The 16,724-nt window shown below is 34.5% G+C and overlaps 1 long non-coding RNA gene across 1 annotated transcript; it reads left to right on the top strand.

Annotated features, from left to right (window-relative positions):
* The first annotated feature begins 14,595 nt into the window (after positions 1–14,595).
* LOC147292444 (uncharacterized) lies at positions 14,596–16,412 on the top strand. The gene is made up of 4 exons (XR_015120767.1): positions 14,596–14,712; positions 14,891–15,017; positions 15,177–15,367; positions 15,626–16,412. It is a non-coding gene; the product is annotated as an uncharacterized LOC147292444 (long non-coding RNA).
* Positions 16,413–16,724: the final 312 nt, after the last annotated feature.

The raw sequence follows: 16,724 nt of genomic DNA, 5'->3' as shown, positions 1-16,724 counted from the left end.
ATCACATAACAAGCTTCAACTCTCAACCAACTGAGCTGACTAGTTTATTGTTAAGTTTGTGAATCATAGCATATTTAATAGCTCTTTCATTTGTTTACTTCAATAAATTATTAATATGCTTATTAAGTTATTATATAATACTATTATGTTAGTAATAGTGTAATACCATAAATAATAAACTTTTAAAATTATATACAACAATAATAAAACATAAATGTACATATGTTTTATTATATATTTTATTACATATTTTTATAAACAAACGATGCAATTGTGTTTTCAACGATCCGAACCATTCAAATTTTAGTTCCTCACTCAAAGATAATTCGTGCAAAAATGAGCTCAATCGAAGATGTAAAAGTGACATAATGGTGGTCGAATTAATAAGCGATCGTGGTTTTTCTAATGATAATCGAATGGGTAGATGAATTTCGATTTGGCCGATTTTTTGTAAGGATGATCTTTGACTATGAACATAGAAAATGAACGGGTCAGATTGTTGAAATCACGTTGTGGTCTTCATAATTATGGAAACAACAAGGTTTCAACGGGAAAGTTATTAGAATTATACTCTTCAAGTGTATTTATATGTAGAAGTTCACATATCGATCGTGTTTTCAACGATCCAAACCGTTCAAACTTTAGTTCCCCACTCAAAGAGAATTTTTGCAAAAAATAAGCTTAATCGGAGATGTAAGAGTGACGTAACGGTGGTCGAATTAATGAATGATCATGATTTTTCTAATGATAATCGAACATTCGAACGGGTAGATAAATTCCTATTTGGCCGATTTTGTGTAAGGATAATCTTTGACTATCAACATAAAAAATGAACGGTTCAGATTGTTGAATTAATGAATGATCGTGGTTTAATAACTTTAATTATAGTTGTATTATAAAAGTTTATTATAATAACTTTAATAATTATAGTTGTAAATTTGTAATATTGTATATAAGTTTAAAAGTTTATTATTTATGGTATTACACAGTTTACACTATTACTATTTACTAACATTATATGATTATAGTATTATATAATAACTTAATAAATATATTAATAATTTACAAATGGAAAACCTATTAAATGGAAACTGTTAGAGTATACTCTAATAGTTTATTAGAGTATACAAATGGAAAACCTATTAAATATGTTATGATTCACCAATTAGACAAATAAACTAGTCAACTCAGTTGGTTGAGAGTTGAAGTTTGTTTCATGAGGTCTCATGTTCGATTCACAACATAGCCAACATCCTATATTTTTTTATTGAAGATATATTGTGTGTAAATGGGCTTTGAGCCGGGCCTAAACGAGCGGGCCTAAGTGGGCCTGGCTTTGGGCGGCCCGTGGGCTTCAAGGGGATGGCCTAAGCCCAACCCACTGACTATTCAGGCCGGGCCGGGCCGGCCCAAATTTCGGGCCAGATCGGGCTTCTGGCTTAATGGGCCGGGCGGGCTTCGGGCCTTGGGCTTTTTGGTGATCCCTAGATTTGGACTTAGAGTTTGAACCCAAGACTCAATACCCGACCCATGAGACCCAAGATCCAAGATATGGGGCTCGAGATCCCGAACCCAGGACTCGGGACCCGACACCCAGGACCTAAGACTCTATACACTAGGTCTGTAACTTAATCATCATTGTCAATCTCATTTGGGTTCATCCTATATAATAAACACACACAAATAAGCTAGCTATATATAAATATGTGTCATTGAAGATGGCTCAACACCAAAAATCTGAAAAAATTATTGGAGAGACCTTCATACTACATAGAAAAATTATAAATAATACAACCCCATTCTTGAATATAATTGTTAATGACAATATATGAAACCCCATTAAAAAATCACCAAAACCAACAAACTTTTAATCAATAATTGAATAATTCATCTATTATTAGCTCATAAATTCCTCGGGATTATTACAAATGCAGAACTTAACCAACAGGATGGGGAATGATCATATGTGGCCTTATTCTCATAACTTTCCATCACATGAAGCAATGTCACAACTGTAGTGACAACACCACCAACCCCCATCCAAAAAAACAAAAGGAAAAACTGAAAGTAAAACTCATATTACATTGGCTCTTGATCCAATTACATTGACTCTTGAGACAATTGAATGACATTGTCTTTGAGTCCCTACCCAAAAGGCCTCTAGGGTGTAGCAGTCAAGGTTGATATTCAACCCCCAAGCAATTCACAATGCCTCTTTAGAACCCAATGCAATCCTCCACCTTAGCATTCCAACCCTGACTAGTGACCACACTCAAGTCCACCATTGATGATGTTTGTGATGACACCGTACCCTATAAAACTTTATAACTCATAAGATAATTGTCAAAACATAGCAGAAAAAAATACAGAAATTTTCAAATAGTACTGTAATTTTATACACAGACAGCCCTCAAATATTTGTGCATTATCTTGATAGTTGTCTTTGTTCATTAATTTGTTTGTTTTACTCTTACAACTGTCAACACTTGAAAAGAAGACAGTGAGAAACCCACTTGCATTTGCAATTTTACATATACATTGCAAGCATTACTGTGCAGATATGCAAATTGTCTCAGACTTGTTCAGTTGCTCTCTATGTTGTAGCTTCCTTAAAGTCTGCAACTTTTGCCTTCCCTAGCTAAGCTAGCTTCCTCTCCTCACTCTACTACCCCTAATTTCACTAGCTTACCATAATTTAATTAATTAAAAAGTGATTTTCAATTCACTAAATGAAACAAATTTCAAGTCTCAAATAATAAAAATTGGCATCAAAGTGTATATATACTTGGCATCGAAGTAGTCTTATGCTATTGGCTATTCAAGGGGGATTGAGAGTCACTTTGAGCTAGTAAGGAAGTGTGTGCCCTCAGGTCATCTTGCAATATAAATACATTCACACTAATCAATAGTGTCCCAGGCTACAACAAACAGAAAATTTCAATTTCAATAAACTTTTTCTTCTTTACATATATAGCTAACAAGATTTCTTCCATCACATCACACATCTCTTTAGCTTCTTTCAATAAAGATGGTTAACAGACAAGGTATTAAATTTCGTTTTTTTAGGGTGTCGAAATCGAAACACATGTTTTTTAATTTTTCGGGAAGATTTCGCCGAAATTTTTGAATTTCGCCAAAATTTACCGAAATTTATTGAAATTTACTGAAATTTACCGAAATTTACCAAAAGTTATCGAAATTTTCATATTTTCTATTTTCTCCAACTTCATAAATTCACCAAAAATAGCTCGAGACTCCAGATAATTCACCGAAAAATTCTACGAACTCGTATTGATGAGTACTAATTTCCTATAACCTCAAAATAGTCAAATTGCTTTCAAAAAAAATTATGAAAAAAATCCTACTCTTATAATTTAATTATGAAAAAAGTAATAATCGCCAAATTCTTGAATTTTCATTTTCTAAAATTCATTTCCACACAACTAGGCTCTAGAACCACAACCAAACGTCTAAGTTAGTTAAAATAAATTTAAAGAAATTTCTAATCCCTTTAAACAAATCTTAAAACAAATTTGAAAAATTTAAGTAACAAAATTACCTATAAGCCAAAATTTGGGTTGTTACCCTTAGTGAAGACAAAGCTTGGCTAGGTGAGAGACACGGAAAAAAAAGAAGGAAAGATAAAAAATAAAAATAAAAGAGTGAAGAGAGAGGCACAAGAAAAAAAAGTAAGGAAAGAAAAAAAAAGAGAAAAAACGAGGGGGGGTTTGGGGCCTTTGGGCAATTGGAAAGAAAAAAAAAATGTTTGAGATTTCGTTTAGTTATTTTAAACCTTAAACTTTAATACATTTCTATATAAAAAAAATAATTAAAAGTATCATAAAGGGCTTAAAACCTAATATCCTAAAGAATATAGAGTATATAGGGTTTAGATTTTAGTGTATAATTAAATTATACAGTATAAAGAATATACTAATTTTGTTTATTCATTATACTAATTTTATTTAACAATATTTGCTCCAGCGCGCATTATATTCACCTTATATGACATTAAACCTACTATATAATTTAATTTCTTCAATGTTTTCTATCAATTTAGTAGATAATATATTAAATAAATATATGATAAAGTTTTATTCAAAATTTTCGTATTTTGATAGCAATTTTTATCATTTCCGTTTAATTTTTGTCGAAATTTCCGTCGAAATTTGCATCGAAATTTCCTCAAAACCCGAAATTTTATTCCTTGTTAACAGAGCAAATAACTTTAATAATCAAATTCCTCTTCAATCCAATTCCTCGTCAATTTAATTTTTTCTAACTGAATTATGGATTCATGCCATAAGTTTAAAAAACAATTAGAAAGCAAGCCGTGTTGGTATTATGCTATACTGGCAAAATAAAATAAGGAAAAAACCTTATATCATGCTATATAATATAATAAGAAGTTAAGAACTAAGAAGATTTCACATGATATACAGTTCCAACCAAACCAAAGAATCAGCTCAATTTTCCACAAAAACAAAAAACAAAAGATTCACCAAGGATGACTACTCAAACGATTCTTTATTGAATCAAAATTGGCTTCCCAAGACATGATGTTCTCCCTGTTCAGATTTTACTAATCCCAGCCACCATTCAGTCGTTTTGAACACTGTGTAAGGGATAAATTAGGAGATCGCTTTGCTCGCTTACGATTAACAAAAGCCGAAGGACAATATCAATAATTAAAAATAGTCATATATTTATAAAAGTAAAAGAAAAACCAAGAAAGCTTGAAAAACAGTTATAGGAGCATGAAGACGTGGATAAATGAAACCAGAAAGCTAACATCCCATTGTTTTCTAAAACTGTGGAAACCCATTGGTTTGGACTTAAATCCTATCTATATATCGACAAAGGCTGAGGTGGTTTTGTGCACAAATGACCTCACTTACAGTATGTTTGGGGATTAAAGGAGATGGAGCAGATTGGGTTGTGTAATATTGAAGATGAAGATGAAGATGACGCTGATGGAGAACTGGAATCTGAAGAATCTTCATCAACATCAGATCAATGATTTACCAGAGGTATGTATAGATATCCCTAATTAAACAGCCCTTTATTTAGTCTGTGTTGTTAAGGTTTGATTAATAATTACCATTTTTATTGTTTGGTTGCTGGATCTGATAGTTTCTTCTTTTCTTCATGAAACAGAATTTCAGACATGGAAGAAGAAGGCATATGATGAGTTACTGGAGGAGACAGCTGAGCTCTCCCCTTCCTTCTGGGTTGGAGGAAGAAAATTTTGAGAGACTGCAGTAGGGGGAACGTGGCAAGGTGAAGCAGTCATATGTTAATTCTTCAAATGTAGTGGAACACAGATACAGGTAACTGGATGTGTTAATAGAATACGGTTGACTAGAGAAAATTAGGACTCGTATGTTGGTTCGATATTGGAAAACCCTGTAGTTCTTATGATTTGTTTGATTTATACTTGTTTCATACTCCTTATGGCCATAGGTCGGAGAAATTGTTTGATTTATACTTGTTTCATACTTGTTTCATGGACAACTTCATCAAGTTCCAAGAAAAAACGATGGAAGATTTTGTGGCAGAGAGGGATATGCTGATAATAGCCCCTTTGGACAATAAAGCTGCAATAAGATGGAGACATTGGAAAGAAGAGATAGGGAAAAGACCCAGCCAACCATGATCAGCTTTCCTTCTAGGAACCCTAAGAATGACCTAGATATAGTATGGTACTGGAGACTTGCAAAATCAAAGTTCATTTCCTATTTTTCATTTTTCATTTTTAAATTTGGGCAATTGATTAGATATATATTTGACGAATGATGATCATGTGTAACTAGGTGTACATGTTTTTGTTTAGTAATGAAATTCACTCATCCCGTCCAGTTTTTATTTCTTTACAGAAAAAATTTGAAAGTTTAGTCAGCCTCAAAATGACAATGCAATTAACAAACAAAACAACAACATCAACATCACCTAATATACACAAGTTTTTAGGGATAGCTGTAGAAAGTCAAGATGTAAAAGGGTTTGATTAATCACCACTTTTATTGTTTGGTTGCTAGATCTGATAGTGTCTAATATTTTGACATTAATTCTTTTGTCAATTCCAGTACATATATACTGATCTTCTGTACGTATCTGCTGTTCGTATGTATGTGGAGGCTGTAGTGTGTGGAAGAAGAAGGGTTGAGACAAGGACGAAGCCAGGCTGAACTTTTTCTTCTATGATCAATTACCAACCCATCATGAAAACACACCTCTTCCACCATTCTCCATTTTTTGGTCTCCTAGCAAAATAGGCAAGCAAGCATTAGCAGGAGGCAGCCTAGCAATCAACGACCATGATCAATCATTAGGCTTTGTACCAGGGATATGAGGCATCTCCTCCCAGGCATTTTCATCCCAACAAGGATGGGCATGTGTGATGTGTATGCAACAACTTGAGAGGGAGTGTTGATGTGAGTTTCCTAATTGATTAGGGAAAAACTTTAATTTTATTTCTTACTTAAAAACTTTTAAAGAGAGGAATGGAGGGAGAGATGGAGAGAGAGAGAGAGAGAGAGAGAGAGAGAGAGGGAGGGGAGGGTGAGGCCGTTGCAGACGGGTAAGGCCGCCACTCGAGGTGGGTTGGGGCAAGGTGGGAAGGGGGATGTGCTGCCATCTCCCTCTTCTTTATTGTTCTTTTTAGTTTTAATTTTAATTTTCTTAATATTTTGAGGAGAATTGTCAATTTTTTCAATGAAAATATGTCGGCACGTGGTCTTTTTTAAACGAAGATCTTGATGGAAGTGACAGATCGTCCCACATTGATATAAACCTTAAATAAGTGTATTTCATCAACACAACCCTAAATTTGTATTATAAAATAGGATTAACCACAATTATGTATCCTATTTTTTTAAAAAAATTCCCTTATCTAAAACATGATTTAATTTATTATTAGAAACTGTGCAAACAATTGTTTTTCATTGTTTTTTAATCAGTGTTTGTACTTTGTAGTCCATCAAGTTTTGACTAATTTCTCTTTGAAAGATACTTCCCTTTGTAACATCCCAACCTAGGATCGCCATAGCGGCACCCATCTTAAAAGTTCCCGAGAATATAATACTTGTATTCCAAACGTTATAATCCTAAGATTTCTTAAACAAGTTAAGCCCTTTATTTGATAGAATACGGGTTGGATCAGAGTTAAATTGCACACATGATTTAATATAATTAAACACACTTCAAACTAGTTTATATTAAAAAGCCAACCTGTTAGGGTGACGATTCATAAAAGACCTTTAAACAATATTTTACAAAAGACACCGACCTTAATACTAAAGATGTTCAAAATACATTACAACTTTAACGGAAAGAAAATGACAATAATAGAAGAGAAAACAAGGTTCCAATGATAGTAGCAAAAGAACATGGTAAAGGACCTAGAGACATTGCGGAAGCCAACCAAGATTCAGGAGTGCTATGCCTAAACTGATCAATCAAAATTGTCAAACCCAGGAACAGCTGCAAGAAAGCAAGTAAGAATAAGCATTACATATGTTCATAGCTTCCCGTCGGAGGACTCTGGCCGGCTAAGTTTGAAAATAGTAGGTTAAAATAAACATATAGATATATGGCCAAAATAGAAAAACAATTGGAAAAGATTAACCATAAAAACCAGCAACAATAATGATAGTTGAATTTCCACAATCTTTGAGTATGAACATGCAGTCTTTCGCAAACGTTTTGTGAGTACTCAATAATTGAAACTTACCTGATGATCGAACACATTAATGAAAAATTACGCTTACCAATAAGTTTGGTACCATAGCGAGAGTAGCCATCTCTGATTAGTACCTCATAAGCTAGCCTCCCTATCGGACATTCGACTAGCTCATCTGTACAAATCCCCTTCGGAAGTTTAGAGAATCGAACCCCCAAGGATATAAAAATACAACCCTTTGCTCTTAAATCATCAATCAGTTAACACACGAAAATCCATACGATATGACAAGCAAAAACAATGCATTTTCGCACGCAACAATATTTATTATCATACATACATGCAATAAAAGTCTCATAGACAAGGTTTGAGGATTCCCCCTACCTGGAGTCCAAGCTTAACCTGATGATGCTGTCTAACAGCACTAATGTCCTAACTTCTTCTCTGGGTAACTGGGAGTCCAAAGTCTGACAATAATTCAATCAAAAGTAAATTTTGACAGAATTTCAGCGTGACCTTTCCTTTCAGTCATGTTCCCAAAAAATTTCAGAAAGCGGTCTACTAAGACCAATCTCTGTATTTGCTGGGTTTTTATCTAACATGACCCCGCACCCCGAGGCAAACAGTCATATTAGAATCTTTTGTTCAGGAACCAAGTAACGGCTCAATTCCTAAACCCCCTATTTTGTTTCTACTCAAGTTCATTTTAATAAAGTCTTGGAGGTTGATAAGTTAATGCCCTACGATGTGCCCAGAAAAATACATGGGAGATTGGGGGATATCAAGCCCAGTGTCCAACGCCCGTTTGCTTATGGACTTTCCTAGACAGCACATCGTTTCAAATTAATATATATTTCCTCAATTCATTATTAGGTTGATTAATTAACAAAAGTCGGATAGCGTTTCAACTATAACTAAAACTTAAATAATTAGTAATTTAAATAAGCAGGTTATTGGGTTACCTGATTGAAGACTTCCCACAAGAAAAACCTCAGTACTACTTTGGTTTTCTAATTTAAACATAACAATAGTCTAGTTAACAGGAGAAAATTCTAACAACATTTCAACAAAACTTCAACTAGGTTTAGGGACTTACCTTAGCCTTTGATAATGAAAGCCTAATTTTTGTAGAGTATCGGCCTAGAAACTATCTAGAAAGGTCGGGCTCGGCGTCACGATCAAATGGTCAAAAACAGATCTCGAATCGGACGTCGGATGAAGAAATTATGATGAAAACAAGTTAAGGAGTTTCAGGAAAGAGAAATGGACGAATTTTAGAGAGAGAAAGAGAGAAAAATTTTAGAGAGAGAAGCTCTCAAGGTGATGGTGTGATTTGGAAATGAGAAATGGCTTCTTATTTATAAGCTTCAAGGTGGGTACACTTAACAATTCTACGTGGGTCTACTTAGCACTTTAGTGGGCACAATGAGTAAAAGATATAATGGGTGACAAATTGTGGGCGCAACACGTGTCCATTACTTGGCCATCACTCCATTTTCTTGTGAAGCACTCCTCCGTTGGATCAAACTTGATCAACAGTTGAGATCGTGATCCTTGTTTCTATTTTCTTTTCTATTTAAATTTTGTCATTTCTCTGATTTCTTTCGAAATTTACCAGAAATTATCTTGTAGTCGTCAGTATAATTCGGGGATAAGATGTCGTTCGTGGCGTTCTATACTATCTCCCCATATTTTTAGTTTCTCCAATGATTTACACGTTTTCTCCAAATAATTGAAAATGTCCTTAAAAGTGTTTGTTTACCTATTTTCTTCAATTTTTCTAATTCCTCAAAAATACAATCTAACTTCTGAAATTCTCTATAAATAATCTAGTCCTCGAATAATTATGATCATAGTACCATTGGGTTCATCTTATCGAGTACTTCAATACTAAAGCCTTAAACTGTTTTTGCAACGACGAAAACCTAATTGAATAATTTTGGGAATACTTAGAAATAGTTTTCCTTAATTTCTAAAAATAATAACTAAATTACTAATAACCTTAAATAAATTTTAGAAAATTAGTAATATCTCCAAATAAATCTCAAAAAATTTTTATAAACTCAAAATAAAATATAGGAAAATTCTAGGGTGTTACACCCTTAGTCCCTGGTTGGAGGTGCTCCTCCAACCCCCTCTAACAAGAGCATGCCTTTTTTGGTCTTTTCATTCTAAATAAATAAAAACTTAATTCATAAATTGAATGAAAAGACTAAAAAAGGACATGCATTTTTAAGAGGGTTTGGAAGAGCTCCTCCAACCAGGAATTGAGGGAAGTATTGTTCTTTCTCTTTTGTTTGAAAAAAATGTATGAGACCTAAAAGTGCGTGTGCAGCTGCAATCTAGCTACATTTCACTGTAAACACCAACAGTCCTAAAAAGACACTACATAAATAAAATGCCAACATATACCAAAATATAAGCACATTTATTTATACAAATACACATAATTTCTTGATCAAAAAAATATTTTATTTATACACAAAATTTGATATAAACCCAAAAACAGTACTATCCTTGTCCCCGTTTGCCAAGTAGTTAAATTCTCTTATGTGGAACATCGTTAGCAACAAGCCAAAGGAGATCAGAAGCCTGGTTAATAGCTTATCCAATAGACAAAGGTTTGATGCAATAGCACATGACATCTTCACATAACCAAGGAAAGGAAACAACAAATAATGAAGCTGACCAAGAATCCCGCATTTCTTCCTTTCAAAATAGTATTATTTTCTATTCTAATGGTAAGACTACTATGACTAAGGTGTGGTCAATGAGGAAAGTGAGTCAAGAAATAATCTACTCGCCACAGCTTTTGTAAGAATTTCTGCTAATTGATCTTCTGTTTTAACAAATGGAAATCTGATGATCCCCTCCTCCAACTTCTCCTTAATAAAATGTCGATCAATTTCAACATTTTTTGTACGATCATGTTGTACCGGATTATGAGAAATCGCAATAGCAGATTTATTGTCGCAATGAAGATCCATAGCAGTTAGCAAATTTTAAGCCACAATAGTTCACAAATACCTTGGGCCGTTCCTCTGAACTCAGCTTTAGCACTGGACCTTGAACAAGATTCCCACCAACAAAAGTAAAGTATCCAGAGGTAGAACGCTTATTATATGATGAACCAGCCCGACCAATTTGCATATGTATATCCCGCTGCTTACATCAAGATGACCATGTTTAGTAAATAATAATCCCTTAACAGGAGAAGACTTTAAGTATCCCAATATATGCTCTACACTATTGATATGAACTTTACGGGGATTATGCAAGAATTGACTCACAACAATCACAACATATGCAATGTCCGGTCGAGTATATGACAACTAGATCAATTTTTCCACAAGTCTTTGATATCTCCCCTTATAAGTGAATGTAGAGTCAGAACACCTAAACAACTTGTGATTTTGCTCAATAGGAGTATCCACAGGTTAATTTACATGCAAGCTTCCATGTTTCTATTAATAAATCAAGCACATACTTTCGTTGGGATAAGAAGATCCCATGTTTAGATCGAACCACTTCAATTCCAAGGAAATACTTTAAATCACCAAGTTGTTTCATTTCAAGTTCAGTGGCCAAATACTTCTGTAGTTTAGCAATTTCCTCGTGATCATCACCTATCACAATCATATCATCCACATAGATAATTAATTAGAGCTGTAAATTTACCCTTATTCTTTTTCAGAAATAATGTGTGATCCGAGTTACTCTGTCTGTAGCCATAGTTCTTCATTCCCTTAGTGAACCTTCCAAACCATGCTCTAGGAGACTGCTTTAGACCATACAAGGCCTTCTTCAATCTACACACCATCTTTGTTTCTGGTAACTCTTGTATTCCTGGAGGAGGATCCATGAATACTTCTTCTTTCAGTTCACCATGCAAGAAGACATTCTTCACATCAAACTACAACAAAGACCAATCACGATTGGCTGCTATAGATGAGAGCACACATATTGTACTCAAATTAGCTATTGGGGCAAAAGACTCTTGGTAATCAACTCCATAATATTGGGTATATTCTTTAGCCACTAGTCTAGCTTTAAATCTTTCAACTGACCCGTCTGACTTATGTTTGATAGCAAAAACCCAGCGACAACCCACAGTCTTCTTACCCTTTGGCAAATGAACAAGCTCCCAAGTTGAGTTCTTTTGCAAAGCTTCCATTTATTCTTCCATGGCCTTGGTCCATCTAGCATCTGCTAGAGCATCCTGCAATTTACTTGGTATATATATAGAAGACAATTGATGCACAAAGGATCCATATGATCTAGATAATCTATGGGTTGACACATAGTTATTAATATGATATTTCACTTTAGCCTTAGGGTCAGGTTCATATTGTACAGGGGTTGACCACGAGTAGAATGAGGTGGAAGTTGATATCTAGGAGGAATAAAAGAAACAATAGAAGTAGTAAAATTAGTGGGACTAGGTGATACCTCTTTAGAGACGTTCAGAGTTGAAGGGGGAGGTGTAGTAAACAATCTATCACATGGATTGACATCCGAAGGACTTCTAGAGCCACAAAAAACCATTTATGGAGCAACAGGACTGGTCCTGTCATGAGAGGACCGATCCTCTGGGTAATCTCTTTCTAGACTAACTATAAAGTGCATGTCAAAGCCCACATGAGACCAACTATAAAGTGTATGTGTTAAACCCATGAGCCTAATTTATCCTCAAAAACTGGCTTGTAGTTAAGAAGAGGATTGCTCGATCAAGACTTATATAGTGCACAATCCAACCATATCTTGGCGATGTGTCAGGGATAGGCCCACTGCTACATGACCAAACTCCACTAAACGAGAGTTCAAATGCCACATAGAAAACCCAACCAATTCCAAGATACATCGGGTCATTATTGGATACATCGGGTCACAAGAATCAGTTGGGCCTAATTAATGTCGAGGAATACAAACCTCGCTTTGATACCATGTAGAAAGTTTTAGGGTTGAATAATTTTAGAACACTTTATTAATTCTTCTCCATATTAAAGGTATATATAGTGGTACAAGACTTACATAATTTGATTTCTTATACAATAAGAAAATCCTATGTAACTAGGAAACCCTGCATGTAAGTCATTAATTTACAAATAAGAAGATTTCCCTAACCAATTAGAAAACTCATGCCAACAACATGCAGATTTCTTCTTTCGGTGGACCCTATTTGTGCTCTTTTCCTAGATTCTAAGGAAACCAAAGGATCATCTTTTTATTCATTATCCATTTACATTGTATATATAACGTACTTCTGTGGGCTCCTATGACTTTTATTTGGTTCGGATTAATACTCTCTTATTCTCTAAAAAATTCTTATAATCTACTAATGAAATCATTTTTATTTTTTTATTTAAAGATTACACACCACATGTGGCTAAAGCTCTTCGAGTTGTGTTTTTAGGATCGATGAAACTCCCCTTCCTTCCAATATCACACTCGCTCATCTATCTAATAGCGCCCATGGATGCTCCTTTAATTTGTTAATTAGTTGAACTCCTTTTGTTAGGCTGCTAGAGGATTTATCATTTGAGACTCTAATGGTGTCCCTCTCATTGCTAGTGCTTAGAACATTAGTCAATCTTCGATGGTGCTCAACGTACGTGTGACCTATTTTGTGCCCCTATTTTCCTATATGTCCTTATAAAAATTAGTCAATTAACTTTTGTTGCTTCAAAATCGAAACAATTCTCATGATTCTCTCAACAGGAAAAAAAAAAAAAAAAAAGGACAAATATTATGAAAAACAAAGCTTATTAATTAACCAAAAAGTCATAGGGTTGAAAGTATTTGTAAACAGATTAATTAATTGATCAAGTAAACAATGACGCGTATTAAAACCAAAAACTTTAGTTCTAATATGTACGTCCATGCACGTACTCCGTCCATGCACTTTTAGTTTTCTTAATTTTCGTTAGCATTTGTTCTATAGCTTTCAACATTAATTTATTTCAACTTCTAGCTAGCTTTATTTAATTTATTTTTCAAAATTTGATATGTGACGATACAATTTCATACGTACGTTCTAGGGTTAAATAAAAATAGTCTATAAACTTTACACTGATTCTCAATATAAAAAGTGTCGATTTGATCTACGAATTTTTCAAGTTGATTTGAAAATTAACGAAATTGGTCACTTGAAAATGTGATGAACGGATTGAAATACCCTTGAAAATGTGGTCACTTGCTGTGCACATGACCAGTTTCCGTTAAATTTTGCAATGGAAGTTAACGTTTGTATTTCTTTGGTACAACTTGAAAAATTTGTGGACCAAATTGACACTTTTTATAGTTAGTGGACTAAATTAAAATTCACAGTAAAGTTCATGGATCATTTTTGTATTGAACCCTATTATTTATTATGGATAGAGAATATTTAACATTTCAACATAATAATCAGAATATATATTTTCTTCTTTTAGAATATTAATTACCTTTTTTGTCTACTGTCAAATTTTTACATATGGAAGCCATAAATTTCACTGAGAAATTTAAATTCCATAACATTTTACAAATTTTAGATACAAAAAAATTAAAGTACTCAACAAGAAAGAAAAATTAAAAAGAATAATTTCTGCAATTTTCCACTGTTACTTTTTTTCTTGGTCCTTATTCAAATAGTAAAACAAATTTCAGAGATTTTCTAAACAAAAAAAAAAAAAAAAAAAAAAAGAAGATAGATACTGTGAGAGTCTGATACACGTACACTTTTAATAGTTAATTGCCAAACGGTTACAGGAGGAGGAAGATGTGGACATATGAAACCAGAAAGCTAACCCTCTAAGCCCATTGTTTTGCAAACTGTGGAAGCCCATTGGTTTGGACTCAAATCCTATCTATAAATTGACAAAGGCTGAGGTGGTTTTGTGCACAAACGAACTCACTTACAGTATATGTTTGGGGATTAAAGGAGATGGAGCAGATTGGGTTATGTAAAGTGGAAGATGAAGATGACGATGATGCTGATGGAGAACCTGAATCTGAAGGTTCTTTATCAACATCGGATCAATGATTTACCAGAGGTATGCATAGATATCCCTAATTAAACAGCCCTTTCTTGGATATGTGTTGTTAGGGTTTCATTATTATCATTTTTATTGTTTGGTTGCTGGATCTGCTAGTCTCCATTTTTTTTTTTTCGATTTTAACATATATCTGCACTGACATTAATTAACCAGCCTTCCATCACTAATGAAACAGGTATCAGACATGGAAGAAGAAGAGATATGATGAGCTACTGGAAGAGACAGCCATGGCCAGCTCTCCTCCTCTCTCTGGGTTGGAGGAAGAAAATTTTGAGAGGCTGCAGCAGGGGAAACGTGACAAGGTGAAGCAGTCATATGCTGGTTATATATTTGAAAGCCAAGTAGTGCTTCCGATTTGTTTGATTTATACTTGTTTCATACTCCTTATGGCCATAGGCTGGAGGAAAACATATATATGATGAGCTACTGAAACTGACAAATATCTCAAAAAATTATCACAGGGAAAAGAACCAGCGATGTCAGATTTTGTTGCAGAGAGGGATATGCTGATCAGATTTTGTGGAAGATTTTGGACAATAAAGCTGCAATGAGGCGGAAGCATTGGGAGGAAGAGACGGGGAAAAGACCCGGCCATGTCCAGCTCGATCTCCTTCTCCTTCTTCTTCTGGGAACAACTGGTCATGATGATCAGGTATGGTACCAGAGACTTGCAAAATCAATGTTCATTTCCCATTTTTTCATTTTTAATTTTGGGTAATTATATATATATATATATATATTTGATGAATGATGGTCATATGTAGCTAGGTGTATATGTTTTTGTTTAGTAATGATCAAGCACCACTTTTATTGTCTGGTTGCTAGACCTGATAGTCTCTAATATTTTGACATTAATTCTTTTGTCAATTCCAATACATACTGATCTGCTGTACGTTTGTGTATGTTGTAGGATTGTCAAACAAGCAGATGTAGAGGAAGAAGGTTGAGGCAGGGACGGAACGTGGATGAACTTTTTCATCTCTGCTAAATTACCAACCCATCATGTAAAACACACCGGCCTCCTCCATTCTCCATTTTTGGTGTCCTAGCCAAATAGGCAATGGGGGGTATTAGCAGGAGGCAGCCTAGGAATTAGCGGCTATGATCAGTCATTACAGGCGTTGCGGCAGGGATGGAAGGCATATCTCCTCCCAAGCGTTTGCAGCCCAACAATGACCTCTCATGGTTCATACCCTAGTCATAGTAGTCTTGCCATTAGAGTCGAAAAGCAACACCATTTTAAAAGGAAGAAATGTGGGATTCTTGGTCGGCTTCATTACGTTGTTCTCTCTCCTTGGTTTTGTGAGGTTGCCATGTGATACTACTTCATCAAACCTTTGTCTGTTGGATCAGCTATTAACCAGGCTTCCAATCTCCTTTGGCTTGTTGCTAACAAGGTTCCACATTTGAAAGAATTCAACTACTTGGCAAACAGGGACCAAGGATAGTACTTAAGCAAATCAGTTGAATGATATAGACTGTGTTTTGATGACAGTTACATCAATAAAAATTACTAGTTTGTAATATGAGCGCAATAGAACAAAGAAAATTACCAGTTTGTAATTGTTTGCAGGTGTCCTGACCTTAAGGTTATGGAGTTTTCTAAACATTTATAAATTAAGCATTGTTCAATAACTTACTGGCAAGTACGAGAGTTTAGAATTGTTTTTTAGTGTGTTACACATTTGTGAGATCACTGCAGAAAATTTTGTTGTTTAGGTGTGTTTGATGCCCAATCTTAAGCAGTTGAGTTTGAGAGATGCTTGCTTATATTTATTTATCTATCGGAGTGTTCTATCTAGCTAGTATGTCACGTGACTGCAGAGCTACAAGGAGCTTGTGGTTTTTTATATGTCATATATGTAGGTTTTGATGAGGGTGATGACTGATGATGAAATATTGAGGCTTGCTTCTCATATTAATTGGTAAATTCAGCTTTGAATATTGCTTCTGAAATCAGTAAATTCAGAAATATAAGATGCGTGTATGACAAATTTAATAGGTGCAAG

Source organism: Dryas octopetala, chromosome 2 (assembly GCF_963921425.1).
Source record: "Dryas octopetala chromosome 2, drDryOcto1.1, whole genome shotgun sequence".
Classification (NCBI taxonomy): domain Eukaryota; kingdom Viridiplantae; phylum Streptophyta; class Magnoliopsida; order Rosales; family Rosaceae; genus Dryas; species Dryas octopetala.
The sequence above is the reverse complement of the archived record's forward strand: the minus strand, read 5'-3'. Positions and strand labels throughout refer to the sequence as shown.